Source organism: Falco cherrug, chromosome 6 (genome assembly GCF_023634085.1).
Source record: "Falco cherrug isolate bFalChe1 chromosome 6, bFalChe1.pri, whole genome shotgun sequence".
NCBI lineage: Eukaryota > Metazoa > Chordata > Aves > Falconiformes > Falconidae > Falco > Falco cherrug.
Window position 1 is genome coordinate 26,790,046 of NC_073702.1, and position 12,973 is coordinate 26,803,018.

A 12,973-nucleotide genomic window follows, 5' to 3' on the forward strand; every position below is an offset into this window, starting at 1 on the left:
GCCTCGTTTCCTCCAGCAGTTGTGCATTTTCTTAGCAAGCTGGGCTGAATCAGCTGGGACATCACAAATCTTCTTGTGCAAAGTTTCTCCTGGAGAAATGCTGCTGAATCTTCTGTTTATCAAAGCATAATTTTCACAGTTTGACTACAAATCTTAGTGCTATATTGCCCCATAGGAGCTATTTGAATTTTGCCAGTCCATGCATTGAATCCAAGCCTGATGGCATCTTGCACTTACCTTCATAAAAAAATGAAGCAAGAGCTTCATTGCAAGTGTTTACTGCAACAAGTTCATATTTTAAATTCATTAATTGCAAATAAACAGACGTGTAATAGATGAGGAACCCAAACATAAGTGCCAAGGAGGTTTTATGTCCATTGTATTCTCACCTTAAACAAATCAAAGTTATTTAAAATTACTTTGGTGGCACAAGAACTGGTTGATTGTAGAAGGGAAGATACTACTGCCTAAGAAACAGTATTTGCCTCACAGTAGTAGGTGTAATCTGTCTCATTCACTCATTGTGGCCATCAGGAATTTTTTATTTTTGTGATGGAGAGCAGAGAATGTACAGCTGGGGAAAGGCTTGTTGTTTTGGTTTTTTTTTTTTAATTTATATCTTCTACATTGAACATCTGATAATGCAGCCAGAGAATGCACTGAGGGGAGCTGGTAAGGCACTTTGATGAAGTCAACCCAGCCAATATTTTTTCTAAAATGAGAAAAGTAAAAGGTTCTACAAATAACTGCAAGAGTAGAAGGATGACAAGGTGCACTTTATCTCACAGCTTCCAGGATACACACCCACCAGAGAGTACAAGGCTCTGTGTGATTAGTTGTGTACTGGCACATCAAACTCTTTGTTTCAATGAATTTGAACAAAAGGACAGGCCACTCCAGCAACTTGTTTCTCGAAATAATGTAAACTTCCTTTAGGGCCAAATTGTGGTGCAACTTCAGAGCCACACAAGGGAACAACAGGACTCAGATGCTCCACAAAAAATTACACTGTGAGTGTCTGCTAGAGCAGGTTGTTTAGTGACTCAACTTGCCTTGCAGTCTGCTGCTGGGGCAACGTTGCATTATCCAGTCTTTTGAATGGATCTCACAGCAAAGCCACAGTTTAGCCTTTAAAGAATAAATGTCCAGGGTTATATTGTGCCTGAATTGTCAGCGTTAACATGCCAATGGTTAGGTTTGGAATTTACATGTTGTTGCTGGTTATTGTAATGGCCAAGCACGTGTAAAGTAGGAATTCTGAATATTGCAGCAGGGTAGTTATAACTTAACATAGCTTTTCAAGGCAAAATTCAGCATTACTGTTGGTGATAGAGTCTGTGTTGGGGCTGGGGAGAAGGAAGTGGAAAAGCGGACAGGGAGGCTGAAGGGGGCAAAAGTTTCAATAAAGGGGTCTTAGTTAAGGTGTTGGAGGAAAAAGTGTGGCAGAAAGGAAAAGCAGCAGGGCACTATGGACGGCAATGCTTGCCTTTCCTGCTGCTGCTGCAATGGGAATAAGGGCAGCAATGTTATCTGGGTGGGAGCAGTGCATGCCTTCAAGTAGTAACTCTCCCATATACTCCTGGTGTGCTCCCATATACCACTGGAGCTGGGGCGTACCTAAGACGGAACAGCCTGTCTTAAGGCAGCTGCCTGCTGTGATCCTGCCTCAAACAATTTTGGGACGTCCTGCTTCAGATTTCAACTGTTCACAAACCACTAGAGCTCCACTGACTTTAGAGTGGCCAGCTCTTCCCCTTCCTCTGTCAGCCCCAGCACCAAGAGGGGCAAAGGTACATTGCATAAGTAGCACAGTGTCCACAAGAATGCCCACTTCCTAAATTTCTAAGTTTCTAAATCACGTGTTCATTGCAAAATGCACATCTTGTTTGGTGGCTGCACTCACCGTGCTCCCAGCATTTGCTGTGCACATCGAAGCCATGCAGCATTCACGCAGGAGCATGAAAGGGTTAAGAGTTCATCTGGAGCATATGCGCAGCTGCAAGTTCAGATGAACCCTTGCAGACATTGGGCTTCACTGTTTGTACAGGGTTCATTTTCTATTGCACTCCAGTACACTCACATACCCCCACTCGCACAGGCGCAAGCACACATATACACACACGAGTACCCCTCTGAGAAGATTACAGTAACCAGCAGCTATAATTTTACTTAAGCCTTTATGACGTTTTTAATTAAAAAGGCTTTACTGCTTTTCTAGCATGACATTTGATTGCACTCTAGATAATGCACCCTTGCCGATTCTGGCAGCAGTAAATCGTTTAGAAAATATATGAAATATTTTTATAAGGAATTTTGCCTGATCTGTCTTCGATGAAAGACATAGTGATTTCAAACCATGTGTATTCTTTTCAATAAAACAACATATGCCAGAGCAAGACAGCTGAAAAACATCACCCTGTCTAAACTACTGTCCATTCTAACTGTGGTTTCATTCTTGCTGCCTAGATTAACATTTATGTTTCATATAGGAACTTAAATTTCTTGCACCATTTTGGAGTACTGTCTGAAATGAAACCTGCTACAATCTGTTTCTTGCCTGTCTGGAAAAACCTGGGTCTGATGCCCTTGTCATCCACACCATTTTAATTTATTTGATTTAATCCTGATTTTCATCTTAGGTAGAGTCACAGATTCTCACCCCTCAGAAGCTGTCATAATTATGCTTTATTATTATTTTTATCACTATTAATATTTATATTCCTTTGATTTATTCACATGTATTCCTTTATCCATTTTGGTCAGCAATAATCACACTTAGCTTAAACATGGTACCTTGTTAATCTCTGACACTGAGCTCTAATGCTACCCTCTTTCCTGGATTTATGCAAATCTGAAAGCAGAAATGCTGTTACTAAGGACCTCACACACTTTGATGCCATGGATGCATTTCCAAGATCAAAGAACAAAATTCTAGCACCACTGAAGTCATCTGAAGGTAGCCATTGAAAAAAAGAGCTCTTAGATCTTTCTAAAAATAATAGATCTCTTAGAGAATTATTCGGTTGTTTGGTTTGGTTTGGTTTGGTTTGGTTTTTTTCCAGTTAGACAGGGCCTCCGACATTTCAAACTGTCTCCATCCAAATTGAAGTAAAAACTTTTTTTTTTTTATTAAGTCTGAGGAAGAAAATCCTGGGTAAAGCCAAGTTGCCATTTCTGAACAAATTAAAACCTTTTCTTTTTTCATTTGTAATAAAAAAATGTGTATCTTTTGTGCTGAAAAATATTGAGAAAGTTCTACTTTTATTGTCTTTTTTCAAAGTAACACTTCAGTGGAATATCCCTGCAGAAATCTTCAGTCATGGGAAAGAAGTTACTAATTCCGTGATAAATTTGTCTATGGCTCCATCAGGATAGTATGCAAATGGATTTGTCCTGATAGTATCCTTATGACATGAATAGTTCTCACCCTTCACCTGATATGGATGAGGAAAAAGGCACAAATATTAACATCAAAACCTTCTCCTCATTTGTTAAATCTTGATTTGAAATTCCAAACGCGATTTTTTTTTTGTCAATGTTGTTTTACAGGAGTTTATTTATTGTAGGATGCTTTATTTACTCCAAGCATATTTCCCACTGACTCCGGTTGTCACCCTGAAAGCTCAGTGTTGCTGCAGACTAGACGCCAGATGTCCCCTGGTAGGCACTACAATGAGGAACACACACACTCAGTTACCACCTGTTAAAAAAAAAAAAAAAAAAGAAAAAAAAGAAAAAGTGATTTATGCCTCTTGCCCTGCGATGTAGAGTAACCTGACCCTGCAAGAGCCCTGGGGCTCGGCTGGACCTGCCCCAGCCCTGGCCCATCTGCCTGCACCAAGCGAAGGATGGAGGCCACTGGCAGGGGACAAGCTGTGTGTTGCAGGAAGGAGATGGCTCCTCAGGGGACAGCTTTGGGAACCGAACATTGTCCAGGCAGATTGCTCCAAATCTGACATCTACTTGAAAAAAATCGGCCCCGCATTGGATCTATTGGCAGATTGTTTCTTTGGAGGGGCTGGGGAGAAAATTGTTATCCCCCACCGAGGATCGTGTAGGGCTTCACAGTCAGAGGGCAGGAGCAGGTATCACTCGCTGCTTTAACAACCTGTGCAGCCATCCCGTGGCTGCAAGCCCTTCACTGCTTCCTATTTTTATAGTGAGATGAAGGTCCTTTTTAATGAGGCTTCACTACATCCCCATCTTGATCCATCTCCTGAATGCTGTCTATCTCATGTAGTGTACAAGGTGGGGATACAGCAGAAAACATTTTGCTGAATTGAATCCTGTCTCATTCACCAGCAGCTTGAGCCTCAAAACACAATGAGCTCTGCCCCTTGCTTCTGCATGGGGAGTGCTCCTCCTTGTGCACATTCGAGTATGTTGCTCCTTGCTTTTGGCTCATCCCAATGTTTTTTGATCCTTAGCCTGCTATCATGGGGCTCTTCTTCTAACCGCCCAGCAGCCCCAGCAGCGAGCCAGAAGGGCAGGCAGAAGCAGCCCTGTGCCGTTGTGCCCGATTGCCTGAGGACCGACGCTGGATGTGGGTGATGAGGCTGTGGGAAGAGCTCTGCTCAGCCCCAGCCCGTGCTCACAGACGGGAGCATCAGGTCTCTTTAACAAGCTCCTTTGAGCTGCAGAGAGTTGAAAGGCTGCAGAGGCTTATGACTTGGCCAGATGTTGATAGCTTTTGCTTTTTTTTTTTTTTTTTTTTTGGGGGGGAACACAACAAGCATGTTTCTGACGCCTAGTCAGGAGTAGCATACAACTCAGGTTTCAGATGTGATGTAAATCATGGAGATGCGCTAGAGCGCTTCAATAAAATGGTGGCTGAAAATTTCTAAAATGGGTGAAGTAGCTTGTCTTTCCCTGCATGCCACGCTGTGGAATCAGTGCACCATTTCTGTGATGATTTTCCCGGATGTTTTGCTAACACTTTTCCAAAAGCATTCACACAAGCATGCTACAGGGGATATTTTGACTCAGAAAGATTGTCAAAGTGAACCTAATGGGAAATTAAAAATGAAGTTTTAAAAGGACAAGTTTCAGGCAGCTTTCACCATAAATACCACTACTTACACTGTTTAGAAGAGGTATGGACTTACACAGTACATGTAATTTTTGAGGCACCACAGCTAATTTTTCAACAATAATTTTTTTCCCTGCTTTAAAATCAAAACTCAACACAACCTTAACTGTGGAGCTAATATGTTACCTCCACAATGAAATTTTGTAATAGCTTTAACACCAGTAATTCATACGATCCTGCCATTATTTGTGGCCTGAAAGAAGATATCAGGAGAAGGAGGGGGAGGAATTCCTACTGACTTGAAAGAGGTTTTTAGAACCAGCGTATTATGGAGTGCAGTCCCCTTTTTCTTAATGGCCCAATTTGGTTCAAAGAATGTTTCAAGGCATTCAAAAATGCTTTAAAAGCAGCAGGTTCTCAACTACATATGTCAAGTTGCAGCCAAGAGTGAAATTTTATAGCTCATTGAAAAATAAGATTGTATTATGGAAAAATCTGACACGCCCTTAATTATTGCAGCCTGAACGAACCCAGTACAATAAAGCAAACTGATAAAACTCAAAAGACAGGTATGTAATAGGAAGCCAGATCAATGTCGTGCGTGCCTTGCTGCAGAGCTCTGGGGATCTTGACTTTTTAATCAGAGTACCTGGCTTGTAGCCTCAGCAGCATGCCTTCTGCATGGCTGCATGGAAAAACAGCCCAGGATGCACTGAAACAAAAAATAGCATCATTAAAAAAAAAAATGATCCAGTTATTTTATGCTAGTTGTAACAATCCAAGCCTCTGAGCCCCAGGTAACTGCAACATATAACCTTATTACACTCTTTAGTGTATTGAGCATATTTAGTTTCTCTGTGCGGGGAAGAAGTTATAACACATTCACTTCAGACATATAGAGCAAATGAGGCATAGGGGAAATAGGACTACAGTATTATTTAGGTACTTCAGTTCTGCAATTTTTCTGAGTATTAGTTACCTAATTAGCCCTGAGGATCTGGGTTTGGGTGATTTGCTCACAGCCACACAAGCGAGCAGTGACAGAAAAGGCAAACCTTGCTTCAGCAGTGCTGTTGTAAAGATATTATGTTTAAATTCCGTGCAGCTGAAGGTCAGATTAATCACTTTATTTAATACTCCACTTTTCCCTTTCTCTTAGACAGATGGTATAAAGGTACTTGTAACAGCTACATCTCTATGCCATTCGGCAGCTCAGGCAGTGTTCTCTATAAAAAGAAATCAAGAATCGAAAAAAAACCCCGACACCTAACACATGTATTAAAATGGCTTTAAACAATTTGTTTGGTTTCCCGCTTTTTAATACAACCACTTACCTTCTGAGCCACCACCCCACGCTACCTCTCATTCTTCCAGCTCTTCATGTTTTATGTGTCTTTATCACTGTAAAGCTGACTGTGCTTATCCAGAAGTATAACCCCCTCCTAAATCCCAAACTGCCTTATTTAGTACTCTCGCTCCCTCTCGTGGCTCGATATTATTTATACACCGACTGTGAAGGATGGCTTTCAGAACTGCAAACAACTTCGGAAGAGACAGTGTTAATCTAATGTGCTGCAGATTTCCCTTTATGCACAAGCAGGCTTGATATACTGAATTAATAGGAGTAAAAGAAAGTAAAAGAAAAAGAACTGGCATCCCAACAGATTTAGGCAGGCAAACGGAGTGGGGCGGGTGGGTTGGAGCCTGCCATCTGATCCGCGGTGCTTCTTCCTTTGATGGAATTTATGGCACGGTGCGTTTTGAAATCAGACTGCTCCCATTACCCGTGCCAGATCTGCTCCCTCTGTGGGGAAATCTGGGCAAGCAGCAGGAAAGTCTGCAAGGTTCCTTCAATGAGGCTTCCAGCAGATTGTTTTGTCAGATGTTGGCCACCCTGCAAATAAAGTCCCAGGGTCTGTTGATCTGCAAGGGAACCTGCCAAAGCCCACAGTCACCTCCCTTGGGTCGCTGGGGCTCTGTCCTCCCTCCCCTCCTCCTCCCAGACTTTGTGGAGGGGAACCCAGCTCCCTGCATCTCCCTTTGGGATCCCATGGCCCAGCAAGGGGAAGATTTCATGGTACAGGAGCCTGCCTCAGGCAAAATTCACTCCCCGAATTCTCACCAAAAATCCTTTTTCTGGAGGTCAAAATGAATCTTAACGTCAAGAGGCAGCACTCCTTTCTGTACAAGTCTCTGCACAGATCACCAGGGACATCAATAGGTCACGTATGCAGGCAGACAGCCGGTGATGGAAAAAGCATGCAATCCTAGATCCCTGCTTCTGTCTGGGATGGGAAGACAGCCCTTAGAGAAGAAAACATTTGTCAAAAGGAATAAAACCTATTTGTCTAAAAGAAATGCTGTTCCTTCCATGCCCTTATACACTATCGACCAGATTCTAAGGACAGGGAGGCCTTTTGAAGTGCCTTTAAATATTTCCCATAAAACTCCGTTGCTTCAAATATTTGATTCTTTTTACTGAAGCACTTGAAAACAAGTATATCTTGGGGCTGTAAACCTCTTCCACTGCCTGAAACAGGGTGAGATGCTTTCTCACCACTGACCAACACGCAGGACCTGATAACCTGAGCCCCAGCATGTGCACAGCTCCTGTTAAAGACTGGGGGCTTAGAGCCCAGGGCTCTCCACATCTGAATATTAGATTCCAAATCCACCATGTGGATCCTGTTAATTCCACACTGAGAAAGAATATCAGAGCTCAGAGTGATAATCCTTAATGGACGTAACCCAAAATCCCCAGCTGAAGCAGCCACGACCTCTCAAGTTCAGACCCAGATCCAGACTCCAGTGACTTACCCCGGCTCCACAGGCTGTGCACAACTTTAACACAGTGCCAAACCCAGGACACAGAAGCAAACCTGAAGATGCCCCAGCTGTGCTCGATTTACTGGCACTGGATTCAGGGCTTTCCCTGTCCCAACTGGCTATACCACTGGCTAAATCACCACATGATTTGCTTTTTTTCCTGCAGTGTGCTAGTATGTTTCTGCCTATTTTCTCCCCAACACTGTAAACCAAGGTAAAGCAAGGTTTGATATTTACTAAAAAGCTGTTTCTCTAGAAACTAGAACAAAGAGTTTGATTACGGAAATCTTTCTTCTCATTCTCATTGGTCATCTCTTCACCCCCTCTTATTTCAATACCTCCAATTCTGCTGCTATTTTCTGCTCCTTAACCTGGCAAAGGGAAATCCTAAAATGGCTTACCTCTACAATTTTTCCTGCAGTATACAAACAACAACATCTACAATATATTCCTTTCTCTCTTCATAAGTACAGCTGTTGAGGAAGAGAACAAAACAAAAACAAACCCTCAGAGAGGTGAAACAATGGTGAGAACAAGCCTCCCCCCAAAGCTTTCAAGTCTGCTGTGGTTTTATTGATACAGACCCCTCTGAGAGCAGGATTTCTCATTGCTTCATCATTTATAGTCCTGGGTGAAGGCAGGGAGAGGTGTATGTATGAGAGAAGTTGAGCTTCAGAAGCTTCTTGAGAAGTTTGTTGGGCTGCTAGGTTTGATTTAAGAGTTTAATTATGTCCAAAACATTTCTCCCATCCCTATTGCTGATGTTTTCTAAAAATTGATCAATACATCATTTTTTTGCTATCTGCCTGCCAAACATGAAGTCAGAAGAATGATTGAGGTACCTGCATTTTACATCCAGAGTATAGACTTCAATCAAGGAACTTGTTACATCAATTACGCATAGCTTAAAGGTCTCCACAAGTACCAAAGTGGAAAGACTGAGCAGAAGGTCCATACTAAACCCTCCTCCCTATTGGATGCATTACTCAGGTCTGCCCAGGAGTGCAACCTCACCTTGGTGGTACCCTCCAGTGAAAAGACTGGCCAGGGCTCACCCACTGACCTTGAAAGCACAGGGACAGAAATGTTCTTCCTTTGTACAACAGATTGACAAAATACATTCCAAGAAGACATAAGCACAGGTCAGAACCTTACTCTTCTTTCAACGTTTCAATCTCTTGTCTCTTTTCTCTGGTAAGAGTCAGGCTAGCATTGCTTCAGAAATAAAAGTGTTCTTGCTCTTTCATCCCTGTGGGGAAAAGATTAGGAAATCAACACCCTTGTCTGTCTTATGTGGGAAAAGTCATGCTCTACTAAGGGAACATGGTGCAGACTGAATAACAGATGCAGTGGTTTTAGAAGTGTCCTAAATGGCATTCAGACCTAGGGAAGCAAAACAACATATGTGCAGCATTGCACCCATCGGAGTGTCCCTTGCATGGATCAGGTTATGCATGTGCCATTTCTGCCCACTGGTGAGCTATACAGGCAGCCCAGGTGAACTTCTGGGATCCACTGACCCACAGTTGTACATGAAACTTACAGGTAGGAGGCATCTGAAAAATAATTTCTGTCATATAACTAAGCTATGTATTCAGAGAAAGATTTAATTCCCTACGTATTCCCCCAGCACACAATGTGCACACATACACACATGCACACATACTAACATGCACAGTTCAGGATAGTGTGCATCCAGTCCAGCATCCTCGCATCCTTGCAATCTTGCAATCTTGCATCAGTGTGATTCTATCACAGATTATGAGGTTTTGAAACACATGTGCTCCACCCTTTGCATTTTCTTCATTTTTTTCCATTGCTGATTTTGTATGGAATATTTACTGTACTTTTTGTGGCATGACCTTCTAGGAGGGAAATGTGTGGTCCTTTGAACCTACCTTTTTGAATATTCCCTATTTTTCCCATCTCATTCTTCATTATGGCATGGGCTGAGCACAGCCCTCACTGATTCCCTTCTGACTCAGATCTCCTTTGTGGCTGGTGGGCTGCAAACTCAGAGCAGCTCCCAGGCTGTTTCCCTTGTGTTGGAAAACTTCCCCTGTTTCCCTTTGCCCTCCTCAAGGAGCTTTCTGCAGCCACCTGCAATGTTGTTTGATTAGATTTCTGAGGCATAGGCAGTGTCCCAGGGCTCTGTGGTCAGGTGGACATCGGGGACTGTTGTGGCCCATGAGCTCATGTGTACAAGTGGCTGCATACCATCCTGTTCCCCTTCTCCATGTCAGTCCTGTAGCTGCACTTTTGTTTTACCCTGAAAAAAAACTGCCCAAAGAACTTCTTTGGAGAACAAGATGAGGGTAGCAACCCCTATCCCTTCTGAATAATGCAAAATCATCCCCAAAAAACACCCTAAATCCAGTGTCTCTAGAGACTTATGTGAGCAACAGGTTTTGTCCCAACAGATTCAGATTTATAAGAAAAACTTCATAAAATGCCAAGCAATTTTTTTCCTAAGATCAAATGCTTTGAGAAAGTGAATCTATTTCGGGTTATTGCTGGCAATGCTACATATAGGTGCTTCCTTTGAATTGCAGCTGCAGATAAGTAAGTCTTCATTTCCTATGCACATTCAGATCATTTCCTAGCTGTCTGCTCTGTGAAACTCCCACACAGAAAAAGGAAAGGCTTTTTACAGTACCTTGAGAGCAGTTTGTTGCACAGATGATGCATCCTCCGAGGGAGGCAGCTGTAATTGTAAAGTAGATGAACTCTAGAGCTGAACTCTTTGCTGTGTTACAGGAGTCATATGGGAATCCTGCTCAACTGAGCAGCAGTGCTGCTACCAGGAAGCAGAGTCAGACCCAGTTAAAGGCTTCTGATCCCAAATACCACAGTTAAACCCAACGGCAGTTCAGAAGCTTGGAACTGCTGAATAAAAGCTAACTTAAGTGCTTTCCCTTCACTAAAATAGCCTATATTCCATTTATCAAACAAATATCATATGGAAAATGGAAAAGCAGAGAAAAACTCATACTGTTTGGGCAATACACATACGTAGTACACAAAAATAATACATGAACTACATTATTAAGGATGTCATTTGAGAACAGACACACCCAAGTAACCAGCTCCAGGAAAATACTGTTGTAGAGTGAGAAAACTCGAAGTAAAATACTGGCACAGAGCCATTTTTGCCAACCTGACACAGAAGAATTGCATCCCATTTTGGAGTGAAAACTAAAAATAGTCTGAAGATGTTTGAGGAATTTTTTTTTTTGAGGGATAAGATGGGTATCAGGGGTGTCTGAAGGAAAGTTTCTGGGAGCTGCAGTCATGGACTGGAGCATTCAACCCGAAAGCTTACAGGCTGGGAACAAGGAGTACATGCAGCTGGATACAGAACAAACCTCAGAGACAACAGCAGCACAGTATCTTCTGTGTGTCAACGTACGGAAACCTGTTTGCATCAGCAGGTGAGACTCCTTAGCACCGTGTCGTTACTTACCACTCCAACCTCATGCCAGTCTCACCAATACCACAAGAGTCAAGGAAAGCTTATTTGGATATGATCCTCTACAAAAGTGTTCATATCCCAACAAAAGCCTCAGAGTAACCAGCCCAAGAGACTTACAGCTCTGGGAAGTCGTATATGTCCTCTACAGAAGCTGTGTCTTCCGTCCTCTCAAGAAAAGATGTGCCTGCTTGACTACAGCATCTTTTGCGAAAGAAAACTGACAGCCCAAGCAAATATGCAGACTGCACTAAACTTTTACCTGTACAGCTGGCCCCAGGGAGAGGGGAAGAGCAGCAGAAAAAGTAAATTGCCCCACTAGAACTCATTCTGTACCTGCCGTGTGCTTAAAATGGGGCTTTTACTGGCTGGCTCTTTTCATAAGCAATGAGTTTGCGGACATAACATTTTTTGTCATTTCCCCTGCTTTGCAGTACATGACTTGCACTGTCTCTATGGCTGAATAAAAGGTCATGACTGACCAGCTGGTAACACAGAATGCATTTTTACACTAATGGCAGGGTATTCTAGCTTTTGTTTCCCATTACAATGACTGTATATTTACATAAATCCTACATCTGTTTAGCTAAATTAAGCCAGAGGGTGATGATCTTTGTCTTTACAAAAGAGCTGATTTAATTGTATTGAACATAGCTTTCCATTTAAAAGATCAAAGTCAGTGCAGCCCCCTGCAGCAACAATTCAGTCTTATGTGTTTCTTCAAATATTTAAATTAAGAAAATAGAGGAACTGGGGCTAAAAAAACTAATGAATTTTAACAGACAAATAACAATTACTCATTCCTTAAAAAAAAAAAAATAAATAGGGAAATAAAAATAAAAACTCTTTGGGGTCTTTGTTTATCCAGAGCTTGAAGAGAGACATTTTTCCTTCCATCAGAGTCTCATGGAGTGTCCTGGCTCTCCAGACTCTGAAACTGTAAGGAATCGATAGTGGAGGCAGCATGCACATTTTTAGGCAAATTTGTAGAAGCTGTAATGCTATGGGGAAAAGACACAAAACACTGAACAGTAAAGAAAACCTGGTGAAGAACTGGCCTCTCTAGACACCATGCATTAGTTCCAGGCACTCAGCACAGTGAACTCCTACTTGATAAAACATCACTTTGTATGTAAAAGAACAGGTTGCCCAGGGAAGCTGTGGGTGCCCCATCCCTGGAAAGGTTCAAGGCCAGGCTGGATGGGGCTTTGAGCAACCTGGTCTAGCAGGAGGTGTCCGTGCCCATGGCAGCGGGGTTGGAAGTACACGATCTTTAAGGTCCCTTCCAAACCAAACAATTCTATGATCCTGTAATAAAATTGCATGTTACCTCTACAGAAAATAATGGTAAAAATCCTGGCTATGAAACTGTACCTGTAGTGGAGATAGGTATTTCATGTCTTCTGAAAGAGTCTTCATGTCACCTCATAGCATGTGACTTCAGGAAATTAGTCTTTGTCTTGCAAACTTTTATTTTTGGGAGGGGAATGACTGAACACCAGCCTTACATTTCACTGCTGAAATTTGGTATTCAAGAGGTTTCCTCATCTCTCAGGCTGACAGCAGCACTTACTGCTCCCAACACTGGGTAAGCACCACGGCTACACCCCATGCTACTGCAGGACGGGGCCAATTGTGCACCAAAATCC

The 12,973-nt window shown here is 42.5% G+C and overlaps 1 long non-coding RNA gene across 5 annotated transcripts; it reads right to left on the reverse strand.

Moving 5' to 3' along the window:
* Nucleotides 1-5,591: 5,591 nt before the first annotated feature.
* LOC129736399 (uncharacterized) lies at nucleotides 5,592-11,106 on the reverse strand. 5 transcript variants are annotated; one of them, XR_008732931.1, is made up of 4 exons: nucleotides 10,512-11,106; nucleotides 8,257-9,104; nucleotides 7,152-7,333; nucleotides 5,592-6,923 (listed from the first exon to the last, which is right to left on the reverse strand). It is a non-coding gene; the product is annotated as an uncharacterized LOC129736399 (long non-coding RNA). The 5 variants fall into 5 exon arrangements; XR_008732932.1 differs by having other exon boundaries at nucleotides 8,257-8,328; nucleotides 9,011-11,106; XR_008732930.1 differs by having other exon boundaries at nucleotides 8,257-8,328; nucleotides 8,919-11,106.
* Nucleotides 11,107-12,973: the final 1,867 nt, after the last annotated feature.